At 44.5% G+C, this 16,975-nt stretch overlaps 1 protein-coding gene and 1 long non-coding RNA gene across 2 annotated transcripts in view; both read right to left on the bottom strand.

Annotated features, from left to right (window-relative positions):
* LOC112213062 overlaps positions 1-9,227 on the bottom strand; it is a 37,242-nt gene extending 28,015 nt beyond the window's left edge. The window contains exon 1 of the long non-coding RNA XR_002946941.2: positions 8,549-9,227. This is a non-coding gene — a long non-coding RNA (uncharacterized LOC112213062). The remainder of the gene's footprint in view (positions 1-8,548) is intronic.
* LOC100743267 overlaps positions 1-16,975 on the bottom strand; it is a 153,454-nt gene that overhangs the window by 79,408 nt on the left and 57,071 nt on the right. The gene's annotated exons all lie outside the window — the stretch shown is intronic.

Here is a 16,975-nt window from a genome sequence, read left to right as displayed (position 1 = left end):
AGCCTCGACACAGGCTGAATCGCTCACCGTGGAATTTTCTAGCAAAGGAAACCGTATTCGCGTAGCCTTGTCATCGAGTCGCGATGCGACGCGTCGATAGCGTTCCCTTGCGCTAACCCTCGACGTTCTAGCGCCAGAACAATACCGTGACCCTGTCGTCCACCGACTAACACGCGTTGCATTTTTCGCGTGTGTCGGGGACGCGTGAAATTCCGATGAGTTCCCTCGTTTTAACGAGTATGGAAATTATTTGCTTATTTCTTAATTAACGAGCATGAACCCTTTCATGCCATACGTAATGACTGCATCGTGCATTTTTATGCATATTCACGCTTTTATTATTACACCCAAGGAAATGGAACCTAAGCAACCCTTTCCTTTATCCTCTAAACGTTATAACTTTATTTCCAGCGATTCGCGTATTCTTTCATGCTGTGTATTTTTGCACGTTTAAATTTCCTGGAAATGTATCAACATCCGCGGTCTAATGATCCTACAAGCACCGGTAAAAGGAAGAAATAAAAAGGTAAAACGTAGCAGGTAATCGTTAGCGGTTATAAACGAACGTCTCGTTTAACTCGGTACTTTATACGACAAAGAAAATATTTTCCATTGTACAAGAGTAAGAGAGCTGATCTTCGAAGCTCGTCATTTCTATTAAATATCGAAGCTCCGTTTAAAAGGTAAAGAGTGTTCTATGGCTTTCGAACAGGAGCTATATATATATACGTTATTTCACGTTTGCCAATAAGACCACCGCGACTGAAATTCACCTGTCTTCGTTATCGATTAATTCTCTAATTATATCACGTTAAAATAGGCCAACCCGCGAATAAAATCGCGATAGTTTCATCGCATCGAACGATCAAACTTCCAAAGAATTTTCAAAAAAAAAAAAAAAAAGGAAGAAAAAGAAAAAGAAAGGAACAGGACAAGTAGGAAAATTTCTAACGAAAGCGGATCGATCGTTGAAGCATTTTCACCCATTAGGCACGCGCGCATCAATGCCACAGATATCTGTCCCCACTGTGGTTCGGCGGAAGGAAGAACCGAGGGACGAGAGTGGTACGCTCGTTTATGCTGATTTCAAGTAGGCTGCGCGTTTCGCAAGCCTAATTCCACCAAGTGCCAGGAAGCGCGAGCGTTTGTCGCTTCCTAGGTACCACCCGCGCGAGATCTCGCGCAATTTTCCAATTTCCTCGAGCCCTACCTTCGTAGCCGAAACCTACGCTTCCATCGCGTTCTCTTTCGTCCGCTGACGAAATTCGCCAGTGCACGCTCGTCAGCCGACCTCATCTGCTTCACCGATGGAAGAGTCGCAGCAGATCGTTCGTCGTATACGCAATTCCCTTAAACGAACAACACGGTTTCGATGTGATCCGCGCGAAACGAAAGCCGGTCCTTTTGCAACGTTTTCCCTTGGGAGTGGTTCGAGGTAAAACGAAAGTTCCGCTCCGGCGAAGTTCGTTTCCGGCTGTCGTCGTACGAATCGTCGAAACTTTCGCGGGCCTAATTTCGCTAAGTGCCAGAAGTGGCTGTATTCTGTCGCTGCTTCCTACGTTTACATTTCCACGGCTGACAGCGTCTCTAAATCTCGACGAGCGAGCTGCAATTTTCAACGTGGCGCCGTTAGACTTATCGCTGGATTTCTCCGTTGAATTTTTAGCCGCGTTTTCAATAACGTTCGTCCGCGTTTCGATGCTTATCGTCGCGCTGTATACGATACACCGCATAATGGTACACCGGCGATATAAAATAATTAGACTGTGAGAAGAGAGACGCTAATTACGAATTTCGCGATAACGATCAGACTCTGAGAATCACAGGGATCCTATCGCGATGAAACGAGACGAGTCGCTTCCTCGACGCGCAATTGATAAATCGTATCCTTTCGCTGGATGGCGTCGTCCACGAGTAACCTTCTAGAGGGGATGACAAGGGGCTAGGGTAGCACACCCCTGTCACGAAGACGCGGACGTCTATTAAAAAGCAGAACGTAGTCGAAATGACGTCTTACTGCAACAGGTGCGCTGCTCTAGCTGCTGCAGAAGGTTGCAGCTTGATTAATGTCGCGTTTATTCGATCCAACAGGATTTGTCGATCGAGCAAAGCGCGAGAATCGAACGTTAGGGTTGGTGCAGGCGAACCATCGTTTCTCGCGCATTTTCGCAAGAAGCACGCGGTGCTACCAAATATCGTCGGATAGTTGCAATTACGTACGTTCGTATCACGCGGTCGATCGACCGTGCTGTGATTCTACGTGCAAAACTAAGTCGAAAACGTTGAGTAACTTTTTCTGTTCCAAGCTTCGCTCTCGAGGAGGTACGAATACCGTAAGGAAATTTCATATGTTACGATAAACCACTTTTGCAACTCGAAATTCCAAGTGTTTCTATGCGTACGTACAAGCACGACTTTGAGCTTGACCGCGTCGATCGGTATCAATGATCGATGCTTTAATTCCTAACTTCGCTGTTCAAACGCATATCGAAGCTTACACCTGTTCAAGAAAAGAACCTGTTAGAAAACCTGGTTTAGAAGTATCGTTCGAACGACTGGTTCGATGGAGGCGCGTAAACGCGGTATCAAACAAGTTGAAAGGACATGTAATCGTTCGATCAGAAATAGCCGTTTCTTCTATTTCTGATCGAACGACCTAGTCGATTCGACTACAGTCGCCTTATGTAAACGTGGCTTGAACGGATACCAGCATCAGCGTCAAACGGAGAACGCTCTCCTCTCTCGCCATTTACGTTAGCCTGGCGATCTTGCGTTCCGTGTTATTAATTCTCGATGTCAGCGGTGTGCGAGAAAACCGAGTGGCGAGTTACTCGATACGCGGCCTCGGCATTTCGCGAGGCTCGTGGTGTCGATCCACCGTTGCGACGAACGTGCGGATCGACTTCGACGCGCGTGTCTCTTTTTTTAATATATCTACACAGTGACTCGCAAAAATATTCCAACACTTACCGTAAGAAACTTTCAAGAACGTATTACGTGTTTTAAAATATAAAATAAAATATCTTGAAACTTTATTAATTTTCTACTTTTTCCAGTTTTCACGCCACTATAATAACTGTTCTAGGACATCCAAGAATCGATAAGTATCGGGGCACCGACGCGTTTGCGGACGTTGCCTAAACATCTTACGAATCTAGTTGCCTTCGTGAATTTGTTATCGTCGCCCTGCGATTTCGATGTTGCTTTTGGACGGTATAAGCGACATTTGTTAACGAATAATATCGATAAAGTTGTTCCAAGGACGAGTCAGAGAAAGCATAGCGCATAGTCTAAAATCATCTGAACGCTTGCATCCCCCTCTGCTCTCGTCTTTATCAATCTCGTTTATCGAAAGTATGGAAATACCAGACTCTGAGATGAAAAAACGGTCGACGAAATCATCTGAAATCTTCCGTTTCGTCATCTCGATACCTTCATATGTCTATACGTACGTTTTGATTTATCTACGTCTGTATTATTTCTTGATAAAATATTGCCGAAAAATAACATCAAGATCGTAGAACGGCGCGATGGATTCACAAAAGAAACTGAGGTAAGACATTTACGAACGAGAAACGCAAGTAAAATGCCATTAGAAGAAGACCTCGATCGCTCGGTGAATTAAGATTTAGTCGCTCGCTAAATTTTAGTGGAAAACGAAGAAGAGCGACGAACGGTAGAGCGAAAGTTTCTGACGGAAAAATAGGACGCGTTCGTCCTTCTCGTTGTCTAGCTCGTTATCAGCTAGCAAACGAGCTGTCAATACCGTGCGCTGCTATCTCTACGCGCTACTCCTTTCTCTCTCTTTCTCTCTCTCTCTGTCTCTTACTTAAACGTTCTTCCTCGCTTTCCATCACTGGCTGCCTTTGTGCAACGACTCGCGTTTACTCTAGCCTTGTGCCTAATGACGCCTCGGCAGAGGGAGAACGTTTCTTCTCACAGTCTCGTGGCGTACACTGAATCACGTCATGACGTGTTACCTGCACCCGCTTCGTCGTAGCACACGTGGCTGGCGCGAACCACGTGTACGCGGATATCACCATCCGCTGCACGTTTTCACTTATGCTGAACGTGCAACGATAGATACGCCTATCGCTACTCGTGAACAACCATGCGACAGGCGATAGAAGACGAATGATCTTTTAAAACAATTGATTCTCTACGGTGTCATACGTACATTCCCGTTCATAAGGCACCGGATACTTGGTCGTTTCGAGCGAAAATGATCGTCGGAATGTACATGTCTTGCGACAGTTCGTATATGAATCATGTCGCTCTAACGGTGCGCGTAATAAATCAAATTAAAAAGATAAAAGATTGATAGGAAAAATTCCAACGTTTAATGCGAGCAGCGATATTAGAATATCAAATACGAGTAGCAGTATATCTACAAAAAAAATGCAAAAACGTATTGATAGGTAATTTACATTTATAATCGGGTAAAAAAGGTAACGAATGCCGCTCCTAATTATCAATACGTTGTATCGTTACTAAAAAAAAAACCGTTACTACACATCCATCAATTATACGATTGTTTATGAAAGGTAATATATATATATATATATATGTATGGTTTACATGGAAACCGCCAACTTTGCACAATATCGACTGCGCTGAATCGTGTTTCCACGATTGCACAGACTGGAAAGTATCTAAAAAGGCCGAGAAGCTATCGAAAGGAAAAAAGAAGACAAGAGAGAAACGGGTCAGTAACGTGTTACCACGCGACGCGAAGCGTGAATTAAACCTCTGCACTCGTCCAAGGCCATTTTTACATAATAGTTCGCGGCATCGCTGCGAAACGTCACGAACGTCAGTGGCAAAAAGTGCAAACGCGTTTGCATAACCGGCGGCCTTCGCGGAGGCATTGTTTCGCGAACGGGCACGAACGAGCAAAAAAATCTCGTATAAATAAGGAAATCCTCGGACTCGATTCCGTAACGATCGAACTCGAGCCAATTAACGAAACCATCGAGACAACGTGCATTCCGCGCGTAACATACCGAAGCGACGAATCCAAACGATCATATAGACAGATTTTACGTTGGCTTTTCGATCGAGGTATCTGGAACGTTCTCAAGGCGGCCGATGATCGGCATTGTTGGCAGCTTGAAAATTATGGTCACGGTTCCTTGGTTCCGCGTCGAGAGAGTGCTCGATGACGAGCGTCGAGAAGGTCGACTCGGCGAAACCATTATTTCATACACGCATTCGTCATCCACGCGATGAAATAACCACTTAAATCGCATCGATTCCTAAACGTCGCGAACTTGCAATCGCGAAATTTCTCTTTCGAATTAAATCGAATACGAGATTACACGCAATTACACGTTGCATCTCGCGAGGATAAAATCGAATAGAAATTTGTAATTTTTACGTATAGTGGTTAATACGAGAAAGAACGAAGTATACGAAAGGAAGAATCGTATAAACAGCGTTGTTTACGTTGACTTGAAAAGTCTGATCTATTTTTCTTCCATAAATGTAAGATCGACATAGTAGAATATTTGATTACGCGTAAATTGAACTCGAGATAACATAAAATACACGAATGAAACGAAAATGAGATAAAGTTTATCTATTCTATTCTCTATACTTATAATCGGACTGTGTGTCGAGTTTCTATTTTATACTCGATAACTCGCAAATGTATAAAGATCTGAAAGCTTCGACGCGCTACATCTTGAGATACTCTTTTATTTTTTAAGCGATCTCTTTAAAATTTCCTTTCATATATGGCGAATAGGTTCGCGGGTTATTTGTCTGTCGTAAAAGAGCGTGGCAGTCGGAGAAAGGTTGCGAGACCCTGACCTAAACGGTGTATTCGCGTCGACAAACTTTCCAGCTCTTGGAAAAAAAGGAAGACGAAGGCAATGGCGACCGAAACAAAAGGGAGGAGAAAGCTTTCGCGTGAAATTAAGGCAAAAGGGATTGGTAAATTATTCAGAGACACCCTCTAGTCTGCAGCGAATGGAAGGTGAGAGAAACGACGCGTAAAACCACCCTCGAAGTCTTAAGCCTCCTTTCCTTTTTCCCTTCCTTCCTTCCTTCCTTCCTTCCTTCCGTCCTTCCTCGCTTCCTTCCTGTTTCGTCATCCGCGTTTCTTCTCCACGGTAGGCTGTTTTTTCTTCGCGTGTCTCTCAGAAATCGAGTATAAATATGTAAATACAGGAGCGCGAAACGCCTGTTAGCGGAACGGGTCCACCAACGTTGCTCCTCGTGCAACGCGAGATAATAAATTATGATAATTTTTGGATATTAATTCGCGCAGGATACGGTCGAAACGAAAAGAAGAAAAGAGTGCCGGAACAAAGATGGTCGTGATAAGAGGTTCGGTTAATTTAGCCGCCTTTGTCATGCAGATTCATCGGAAGAATGGCCAACAGTAGGAAACTGATCGTGCGAGAACTACGCCAGGAGACCAGCTTCCACTTCCGCTATCCTCGATCAACCTTGCGGTGCTACAAATATTCGCATAGGATTTTCAAGGTAAAGAAATATCCAACTTTCGGACGCAGAACCGGCCGATCGATATTTCAACTGCTCGGAAGTCATCGATCAATTACAGAGTAACGAAAGAGGCGCTAAATATCGCAATCTTTTACGCATCTCTTTGAAATTTACGTCTATTTATTTATGTTTAATTTATGTTTAATTTATGAAATAACTAATTTTCTTTCTCCAGACGTTCGATTCTAATCGCTAGGATTTGTATGGATTTAGAATGAAACTCAAGGTGTAAAATTAAAAAAAAAAAAAAATGATACATACGTAGAAGATCAAAATAGCCAAAGTGGTGTACGTAATGCAATTCTTGCTGCGTGATATAACAGCGTAAGCCGGGAGCCATCCTAAGCGGAAAGGCGAGGATTACGATACAACAAACGAAACAAAATACAATTTTTTCGAAAATGAAACAAAAATTTCTACGTAGACTCCATCTCTTCGGTTCTGTCTATCAAAATACGCAATTGCAAATCCGCAGTCTAGTAATCGCCTAGCCATTCGAACAATAAAATTCCGTTTATCTTCTGCATCAACTATACGTTAAAGAAGGAGCCACCGCGTCGATCTCTTTCCTTCGATCGATGATCTATCGACGCTTCGAACGACTACGAAAAGCAGGCAACAAAGCGGTACGTGAGCGGACGCGCAAAACCGGGAGATCGCGAGTCCTCGAAGAATTCGAGGAAAAGGAGTTCCGCTCGCGGAGAAACGGTAAGAAAAGGAGCCAGACGAATGCAGAGGAGTACGTATCCGCGACGACGTCGCGGCGATCATTCGCAATGAGTGTAGTCGGCACCGCAGCCTTTGTTTTCCCTGATGACTATGTATACTGTATACGATTGGCTAACAGTAAAACGACGAGTGACTACGATGGCGGAGACTCGTCTTCCGATCGGAAATGCCTAAAACGACTAACGTCGCGAATCGAAATGACGATAACGGTAAATCCCACGGTGACCAACCTGTTCTAGCCTGTACGTTTTTCACGGAAAAACGAGTATCTTTCGGTCTGGCGATACGCTCGCGAATCGATGGGAACCAGCGGCTATAAATAGACAATCACGACGAGTGAATCGCGATGAACGATGACTCGCCAACATATTGCCAATTTGCCGGTGACCGTCGATGCTGCCTCGCGCGTTCGTCGATTTTAAGCGAATCGATTTCTGCCAAAATTCCACGTTCTGCTATTCGCTCCATATCCGACTGTCAAGGTTATGAACGAAAGCTTTCTAGAATCTAAAATATCGGTTTTTATTTTTTTTTTTTTATTTTTTTTTAAAGAAAATATACACTAGGCCGGCAATGTAGTTTTTCGTTAATGCGATCGGCATTACGGGTGTTTCAGTTTTCATTTCTTTGCGCTTTATAAAGAAAATGCGAAAAAGTTCCGAGGTACTTGTTACAAGTCTAATCTACCATACGAGTGATACTTTGGCCGAACGTTTAAACTTTTTTACGATACAAATGAGAACTTGACTCGATGTTACGAAAAATTGGCAATTTGTTCGAAAGTGCGCAGTTTCGTACTAAGCAAATATGAAAAGAAGATACATAATAGGGTTTTTATATATTGCCGATATCACCGATAAGATAATTTAAAGCTAAGGAATTCCTAGATATGCAAATACGTGTTTTTTTAAATATAAGTAGGTTAGAAACTGGAACTTGGAAAACTGTGCAAAGAGTACTTTGCTTCCAACATTTGACGTATTTCCACGTAGTGTCGCATTGCATTCTGCGCACTTTCTTTTCTACAAATTGCCCACAAGCGCGTAAAAATCCGCGGTCTAACGGTTACTATGAATCGCACGACGATACGTTTAATCGTAACCCAAATGACGTACAAATCGACCAAGACGCAATTCGTAATTTGATCGAACGACGACGATCCATAATCATACGGAGGAAAAATTTGGTAGTTCTCCCTCGTAAAAATTCTTCTCACACGCCCATCTACAAACCGGTTACCTAATCGAATTAAGACGTTCCGCGGAACAAGAAGCGCGGCAAAAAGTAATTACTATCCTGGTGAACTTACCAACGCGTGTCCTCCATGCAGCGCGATCGACGACTGGAAAAAAAAGTTCACGGCGCACTGGCAGACGATCGACAAGGCACAAGGTGCACCCGGCCGTGTCGTTCGTCCGCGCTTTACAAACGAGAAGTCGTATCGCGTAGGCCGACATCTCGATTAACGACGTATCGTCGCGAGCGATCGTGCGTGCACGCCGCGCCGTTGTATCTTGTCACCGTTCGCATGCAGGTAAGTCGCAGAGGGTCGCAGCTGACCCGGCCTGGCCGGCCTTAATCGTTATCGGTTGCTCGCAACCGGTAATTACAGGTGGCACCGGCCGAAACCACCTGTTACTAACGACAAGTTATAACCGGTGCTGTATGTACATGTACGTACGTCTATCCTGAGTGTACTAATTGTAAGTGTGCCGTGACTTATGCATGCTGACTTATGACTGATGCGCGTTCGGGCGACCAATTCGCGTTGACCTCGGTCGATGACTAAGGAGGAAAAATAATTGCTTTCTTGGCAAAATGTTTCGAGTAAATTGTAAACGGAAGAACCGCTTTGTCTCGTGTGTTTACTGAATCATCGTGAACCAATTATTATACTTCGTTAAGCTCTGTGTACGTTATAAATAGATCGGGTATACGCAACTTCCTTGAAAAATAACCAGCGATAGGATAATTTAAACAACGATTACGACGATAAAATAATCGTTCATTGTGGTCACAGTGTCGTTTCCCAACGATATATGATTTTTCAGGCCAACCGATAGACAGTGAAACAAGGTAGACGCGTTGTCGAAGCGCACAGAGAAAAGTAGAACAAACTCGTGCGTCTCGCATGGATCGCGAATCGATCCCTGCGGATTCTTCTTATTCGCAACTTCCACTTTACTATTCGTAAGCGAGCATTGTTCGAGAGTGGCACAGTAAATAACGAGTGGCAAGTTTTCCGCGATTAATGCACGGCACACGCGCGCTATTCAAAGTAAGACATCGCGTCGCGCTACGAGAAGCATACGCAACGATGCGATTTGTGGGCGTTAACTCGACCTCCGATTAACTTTTAACGCTGCGAACGAAATACGCACCTTGTCACGCGCGACCTCCGATTTGCAAAATTAAACGAGCTCCTCGAAGGAACTCGAAGCTTAATTATCGCGAATCACGAGCAAAAAAAAGGTTCGATCAAACTATAAGAAGGAAAATGCATTTTGATCTATCTAATTCCTCGTTACAGTCTCCCGAAACAGCTCTTTCGTTTTTTCTATTCGTTCGAAACGACGCTCGAAGTGCGTCCTGATAACCGAGGAATGTATCAGATCGTCTGGAAAGTTTCTTTCGTTTTATAAGAAAATGATGGAAACACAACATTTTTCGTTTTATGTTATTTTATCGAATTACGTACGATCCATTTTGTTCCATCAAGATGAAGATCACAACGTTCGATAGATTACGTCTCACGTTTGTATAAAGAGAAACACTTGTCTGTAAAAGAAAAACACTTTTCGGACAACCTGATATCCGATGAAAACCACGCCACGACGTCGGAAATAACAAAAACTGCTTCAAACAACAATACGAGTATAACTACGTAAAAGTACGAAGCGGTGGAAGAGCTCGCGACTGAATCATCGAGGAAGAAGAAGTCGCGACAGGTTTATAACGTAAACACCAAATGCATCTTTAAAAATCCTGCCGCGCTGCCACAGTTTTTCACCAACACGGCAACACGGTGGTTGCAAAAGAAATCGATCGATCGTTGTTCCGCTGCAAAGACAAGCGCGTCGCCGCTATGCGAAATCGTTAATCGCGCGCATTTCCGCGCTGCGAGCAGAGAAGTAAGCGGACAGACTCGTTGGTAATTATCCAGAACGTTTCAAGCTCGACCGCTCGATTTTGTAATGGAGTCCGGAGTCGAGCCGCGGCTGTCACGACACGCGAAACACGCCAAGCTGGGGCGTTGCCGACAATGCCGCCTGTGTATTAATTAAGTAACTGCGGTGACATCGTTGCAACTAATTGCCATTCTCGGTGGCCTCGCTCGCCGAGAATCTAGGATTTCCGACCGCTCCCGCGGTATCGAAGCGCGTCTCTCGATAGCATCGGGTTATACCGGAAGCAAGAACACGTATTTTCTTTCGTTGAAACTCCCCAGCTGAACAATCACCGTGCTAACTGGGTCGTCTCTTAGCTCTTAGACGCGAGTTAATTTTGGCTTCGTGCCTTTCTTCTATGAAATTACATTTGTTGAAACTCCATTGTTTGACATAGTCCGAGAGATGCCAAGACACGGGCCGAGAAAGAAAAAGATCGCTGGATCCAGGGCGTTAAGAATGTTAAAAACGAAATCGTGCGATGGTACGGATGAAAAATACGATTTTTAAATTGCTTCGCGGAATTGACGCGCGATCTACCATACGAGCGGTGATTAAAAAAGTAACGTTTAACGAGCAATGACATTTACCAATTATTATTCGTATTATCGTTTATGCTAAAGGACAAACTCAAAAAATTGTATTGGCTAACGGGCCGACGCTCCAAACTAAACACACAGAATCAAATTACCCTCTATAAGACCGTAATGAAACCTGTCTGGACCTACGGGATCCAACTGTGGGGAACAGCAAGTAATTCCAACATTGAAATACTTCGACGCTTCCAATCGAAAACGCTGAGATCCATTATAAATGCACCCTGGTATGTCACCAACGAACTAATACATCGCGACCTCAAGATACCAACAGTCAAAGAGGAAATAGCAAAATATAGCGACAGATATAGCAAAAGAGTCAACAAACATCGAAACCTCCTAATTACTGGACTACTTGATACGTCGGACCAGATCCGCAGGCTGAAGAGACACAGCGAAGAGACGCTAGACCTAAACGCTAGATTCAATTAGTTATCTAAATTAATTAATATCTACTTATTTATAATACATACCTATAAAATATACTTATCTATATTAGGTATTAACTCATTATAAATAATTAGCCATGTCACTGCGCCGCGCCAGAAAAAATTACTGTAAATTCTCAATGCGAGAATCGATTGTAAATTTTAATAAATAAAAAAAAGAAGAAAAATATTATCGTTTATATTATTAGTAACAGTTATTCGTAGTAATTCTTTGCGATTTCTCGTTCGATATTCCACGGTTCTTCGATTCAATTCAGCGTTTTACCTGGATGTTCGAATAAGACGAAAAATCGATAGGATTTTGGTAAAACGAAAATTACAGAATTACCAGATACCGCAGGAGCATTTCATCGACACGGGTCTAATACAGTTACGTTACATTTCACAGTCCATTTTGGAACGATGCATCGCTTTTTGTTCCGCTTTGGCGATCGCTCTACGAATGCAGGGCAAAATAATCATGCAACGTTGTACAGTTCGAGAGAATCGTTAAAACGTCGATCGAAGTAATTCATCGATGACGGCGATCTTACGCAAGCTACGTCGACGATATCATCTTGCCCACCTAGATCGCCTGATTTAACTACACCACGCTTCCTCTTACGGGATTTTCTTCGAAGTAAAGCGTACGTCGATAAACCGAGCACGATCTGAAAGATGGTATTCGATAAAATTTCGCGCGAAGACGTAACGAGAAATGTACCGCGTCCTCAGGCGTACACATTTCAGAAATGATATTCCGCGTATAATTTCCAAGTATCTATCGATATGTAAACGTCGTCTTTCATCTCGTCTGAAAGTTATCGACGATGAAATTCAAGCGAAACGCACCTCGATCGACCTATATTTCGCGTATTGCACGCCGTTGTCCCTTAAATATCATTGTTTCGCCACAGCTTTCTCTGCCTACCTCGCTCGATTCTCGGGCTAAATAGGTACGCGACGTCGAGCAGACGAATTAGTTTCTAATTGGGTCGCGTTAAACAGGCCGCGTCGCGTACACGGGGTATTGTTCGAGTTCGATCGGCCCGCGCCAAGCCAGTGCCCTCGTTCGTCCTCCCTTTTTTCCGTGGATCGCTCGCAGCCCGACATAAATCACCTTTCTTTCATCTTTCGCATCATTAGTCTCGCTGACGTGGCGCTTATGTGCACGCTCCCACAAAGCCACCCCTGGTACGTGCTCGCGTGCCCTCGTCAACGTAACCGCGAGGGATGTGTCCCAAAAGCGAGCCACGATTCTTCTCGTAGCCGCCGTTGCCTGCAAGCGTCACGCGTTTCCGCTCAAAGACGCGTCGACGCGCCAAACGTTTCAGCGACTCGTGAAAGCTTAAGTCGCGCGATATCGAAGAAAGTGGAAAACGATCGCTGGAATTCGCGCTGTACGCGAGTTCGATGCAAGCCGATTAGTTCAATTATCGTTATCGATCCCAATGTGGCTACTGTGCGACTCTTTCGTTAAACGCTCTTTGCTTCGCTTATTGTTAGGATCGCTGTGATCGAAATAATCGAGCGACACGATTCCCGCGAGACGCGTACGTCTGATTACGCGTAACGAACCGCCCTGAGCGAACACAACGACTTTCACGGAGCAGGATCTTTTTATCGTGGAACGACTTTTTAAAATCCGAGCCTCCGGCAGAAGATTACGCGATGTAGATGTCGACGGAAATTGAGATCCATCCGCTTAAACTCCTCTAATTTCTCCGACTCTTCTCGATTTTATATTCAAAGTACGCGGTTACATGGAAACGTAAAGATATTTCAAAAGTGAGTATACAGCTGCAGGGCACGAAATTTACTCGGAAACTTTTACACGCGACTTTTAAACTTTTCAACTGAAAACCCATCGAAAATATGTAAAGTACGTAAGAATAATAATTCATAGTAAAAGATACAGTCGTTATTGCACGAATCTCGTATCTTTAAAGGTACGCTCAACTTCTGACTCTCGCTCGTATTTCTTTCGTTTAAATATCTCACGCTACTGGCAAGTATCTAATATCATTCACTGGTCACCCTGGTCGTAATCGACATGCCAAGTAAAATTCCAACGTTCTCGGTAAATATGCGAAGCATCGACCGACAAACGATCCAGCGTTGATAAAGTCATTCTATTCAAAGAGAGATCGTAGGGCTTGGAAACGAAAGTTTCGTGGCCGGACGCAGTGGGCGTCGAGCATGGCGGTTCATTAGAGTCACGAAAAAACGCTGGCTAGTCGTTAACATTTAAAGATCACTGGGGAAAGACACGATAGGCACGTTCTTGTTGATTTTCTCATTTTAGTATCGCCGTACGATTACAAACGAGAATGTTAATACGACATACCAGCCGAAACGAATCACTTCTTAGGCGCAAGGATGTAAGCTTTCTTTAGAAATAGCCGATAAGTCGTCGAAAGTCTATGAAAGCCAAACGATTAGGACAAACGATAATTATATCATTTTCAACGAGCTCCGAGCGTGTTAAAATAGAATTTCGGTAGTACGATCGATCAGCAACACGGTGAATCTTAAAGCCGTGGAAGATAGAAAATGTGGCTTATCGTGTTTTCGTCCAGTGGCCTTCGTTTGTGTCGTTCGGGAGCTACACCGATATCGTCTCCATAAATTCAAATTTATCTCGAAGCTTGCTATCGTTTGTCACCTTCTTGCAATAAGTATACTCGTATAGAAGTAAGCAACTTGTTTCTGGAAGATCGAACATTAATCTTGGCGTGTACTCGTACGATGAAACTAAGAAATCGACCGTTGACACCTCTAAAACACTGATTTGTTAGTTCGAAGCTGACTTTCTTCGGTGAATCTACGCTGCCGAGTCGTCTAGATCGTTTCCCGAGGAAAGAATGCATTCTGATCGCGCGAGTAACGGGTCAACGCAACCGGAAGTAGGCTGGAGAGGCGCGTTACTTGAAATTAATTCCGTTTCCGCTCGTCGCAACGGCCAATTAACGCGAATCTTTTCTCATCGAATCGTTACAGTGAATCGAGACGAAGCGGCTGCTAGAGAGAATATTCCACGACATTCGTTACGCGTAGACGCTAATGGCGTTGTTTAGCGACCGCTCGATTTATTTATCGTCGAAAAGAAAGAAAGAGAAAGAGAGAAAAACTTTCCTGGCACGGTATACGTACGAGTTAATTCCAGGCGCTGAATAAATCGAGTCTTTAATAACTTTTTCCTCTTTACGGAATCTCGGAAAATATATGGCGTCGATAGACCGGTACAGTAGACGATTCACTCCTTTACGAGGCTCCGACGCGTATGTAAGTTTCTCAGGGATTAACTACACACCCTTCGAAACCCTTCTTTTACGCGAGGAAACTCGTTTTCCTAATGGAATCGCAAACTGGTATCACGAAGCTGGACGTTGACTTCGCTTCCATTTCGGATGCTTCGAATATAACGCACGTTCGTACGTAGCTACGTTGGCTTTCTCACTGTAAAACCACGAAACTTTCGATTTTTGTCCAGGTATCTTGGTACAGGTATCTTACGACGCGATAAAATCTAATTGGGATTATCTGTTATACGAAATCGAACAGGCAATCGAACCCGTACAAATTATCCTCCTTACAATTTCATCTCGGTGTATTATTCTTGGCTCGAGTTTTGCATAATAAATTATTACCGTTGTTCGTTCTATGAGACAGAAACGAGCCAGTTTTCCATCGATATCGCGACCACTAACACGCATATAATTTATGATTCATCGTATTATTCCTGCAAGTCTCGCAGATAATTTGTGCAAAACGTTAGATCGTTAGCTCGTACGAACACCACAATTAATTAACCGTTTCCTTGATAATATAAAGTGCTGATTACACGCTGCACGAGACCAAGATGTATGTATTCTATTACTTGGTGAACGTGGCTGTACGTGTGTTCGTGTATTGTTTACGACAGATCGGAGGGTCTCTCTGTCCGATAGGTTGTCGACCGGCTCTCGTCCACGGACAGGGTTACGCAAGAACCGAGGGAAAATGGGTTGCATCGTCGGTGAGATTCACGAGGAAAGCTCGGTGATCCGTGGAGTTGGCTCGGTCTCCCCGAAGGCAGTGAGGTGTAGTCGGATAGAAGGTTGGCTGGACGGTGGCGCAAAAGCGTGGAAAACGGGTCGGAGGGAAGAAGGAAGAAGGAAGAAGGGCACGGAGCGCAGGGGGCGAGAGATAGAGTGGTGGCGTGTGCGGAGGTGGAAAAGGGTCCTCGTGATATCTCGCTTCCGCACCCTTCCACGGACAAAGTAGCGCACGTAGCGCCTGAAGGGTACTTCTCCTTCTTTTTTCACCTCTCTTGCTCTGCCTCTACCACCGGCCCTCTCTGTCATCCTCTCCACCTTTCGCGTTCTCTTCCCTTCTTCGTATCACACCCCTCGCGTGCATCGTCCTTTCGTGACGATGACCTCGAGACGCTCCTCTGTATCGCCATCTAGACAGCAGATCGGCGAAAATTTCGAATCGTTCGTGATACTCTTTGGACGATGAAACGATTCGACTCGAAGGAGCTACGTAGATCACGAAACATGTCGAATTGCGCGAAATTTTCTTTTCTACGACGAAGAACGATTCTATTCGAAGAGCTAGCACAGGTACGTTTCAAAAGTAAATTCGTCGCGTACGAACCACGATGAAATTTCACGAAGGTCGTAAATGACTTAGCAACCCACCAGAGTCTCGGGTGTCTCACCTTTTTCCTCCGTTCGTAGATTAAGGGAAATTTCCAGTCGTTCGAAATATTCTTCCCGATGACGAAAGAATTCGACAACTACCATATCTACGGGGTTGGACGAAATAATGGAAACATCTTCTATATACGTCATGTACGTGATACACGCGAGTGTACACGGAGGTTGAACGAGATAACGGACGATATACGACATATAAGAGGTATTTCCATTATTTCGTCCAACCCCTGTGAAATTTCGAAGGTAGATTCGTTGTCCGGAAGCCATCGAAATTTCCATAGAAGCGAGTAGCTCGGAAAACTCTTCCGCGTGTCTAGCCCCTTTCCTCGATTCGTAGATTACGAAAGATTTCCAGCCGTTCTGGATATTCTTTTCGACGATGAAAGAATTCGACTCGAACAACCACCACGACTATGTTCCAAAGGCAAATTTCGTCGTCTGGAAGCCAGCGAAACTTCCATGGAAGAGCGAGTAGCTTAGGAACTCGAGGCGGGAAGCGAATCGAACATCGCCAGCGTTCCATCCAGCCCTCCCTGTCTCTCCTTCTCGTTCCCAATCGTCTCTCGCTCTCTCTGCCCTATTTCCCTCTGTCTGAATCGTTCTCCTGCCTCTCCTCTCTGCCTCCCTTTCTCCTGCTTTCCCGGTTCCTATCCCCTTCCACCGCGATTTCCCTCCGTGTCTCCCACACGTACGCCACCGGTACACGTACACACACGCAGCACCAGCAGCTCCTCTCTCGTCGAGAACCCCACAATACCGTGGCCGACCTGGTCGATACGTCTAGTACACCACCCCCGAGCAACGTTCGCCCTCCTCCACCCCCTTCGTCCCGCTTCTCGTCC

This window comes from Bombus impatiens, unplaced genomic scaffold (assembly GCF_000188095.3).
Source record: "Bombus impatiens unplaced genomic scaffold, BIMP_2.2 scf_0463, whole genome shotgun sequence".
NCBI lineage: Eukaryota > Metazoa > Arthropoda > Insecta > Hymenoptera > Apidae > Bombus > Bombus impatiens.
The sequence above is the reverse complement of the archived record's forward strand: the minus strand, read 5'-3'. Positions and strand labels throughout refer to the sequence as shown.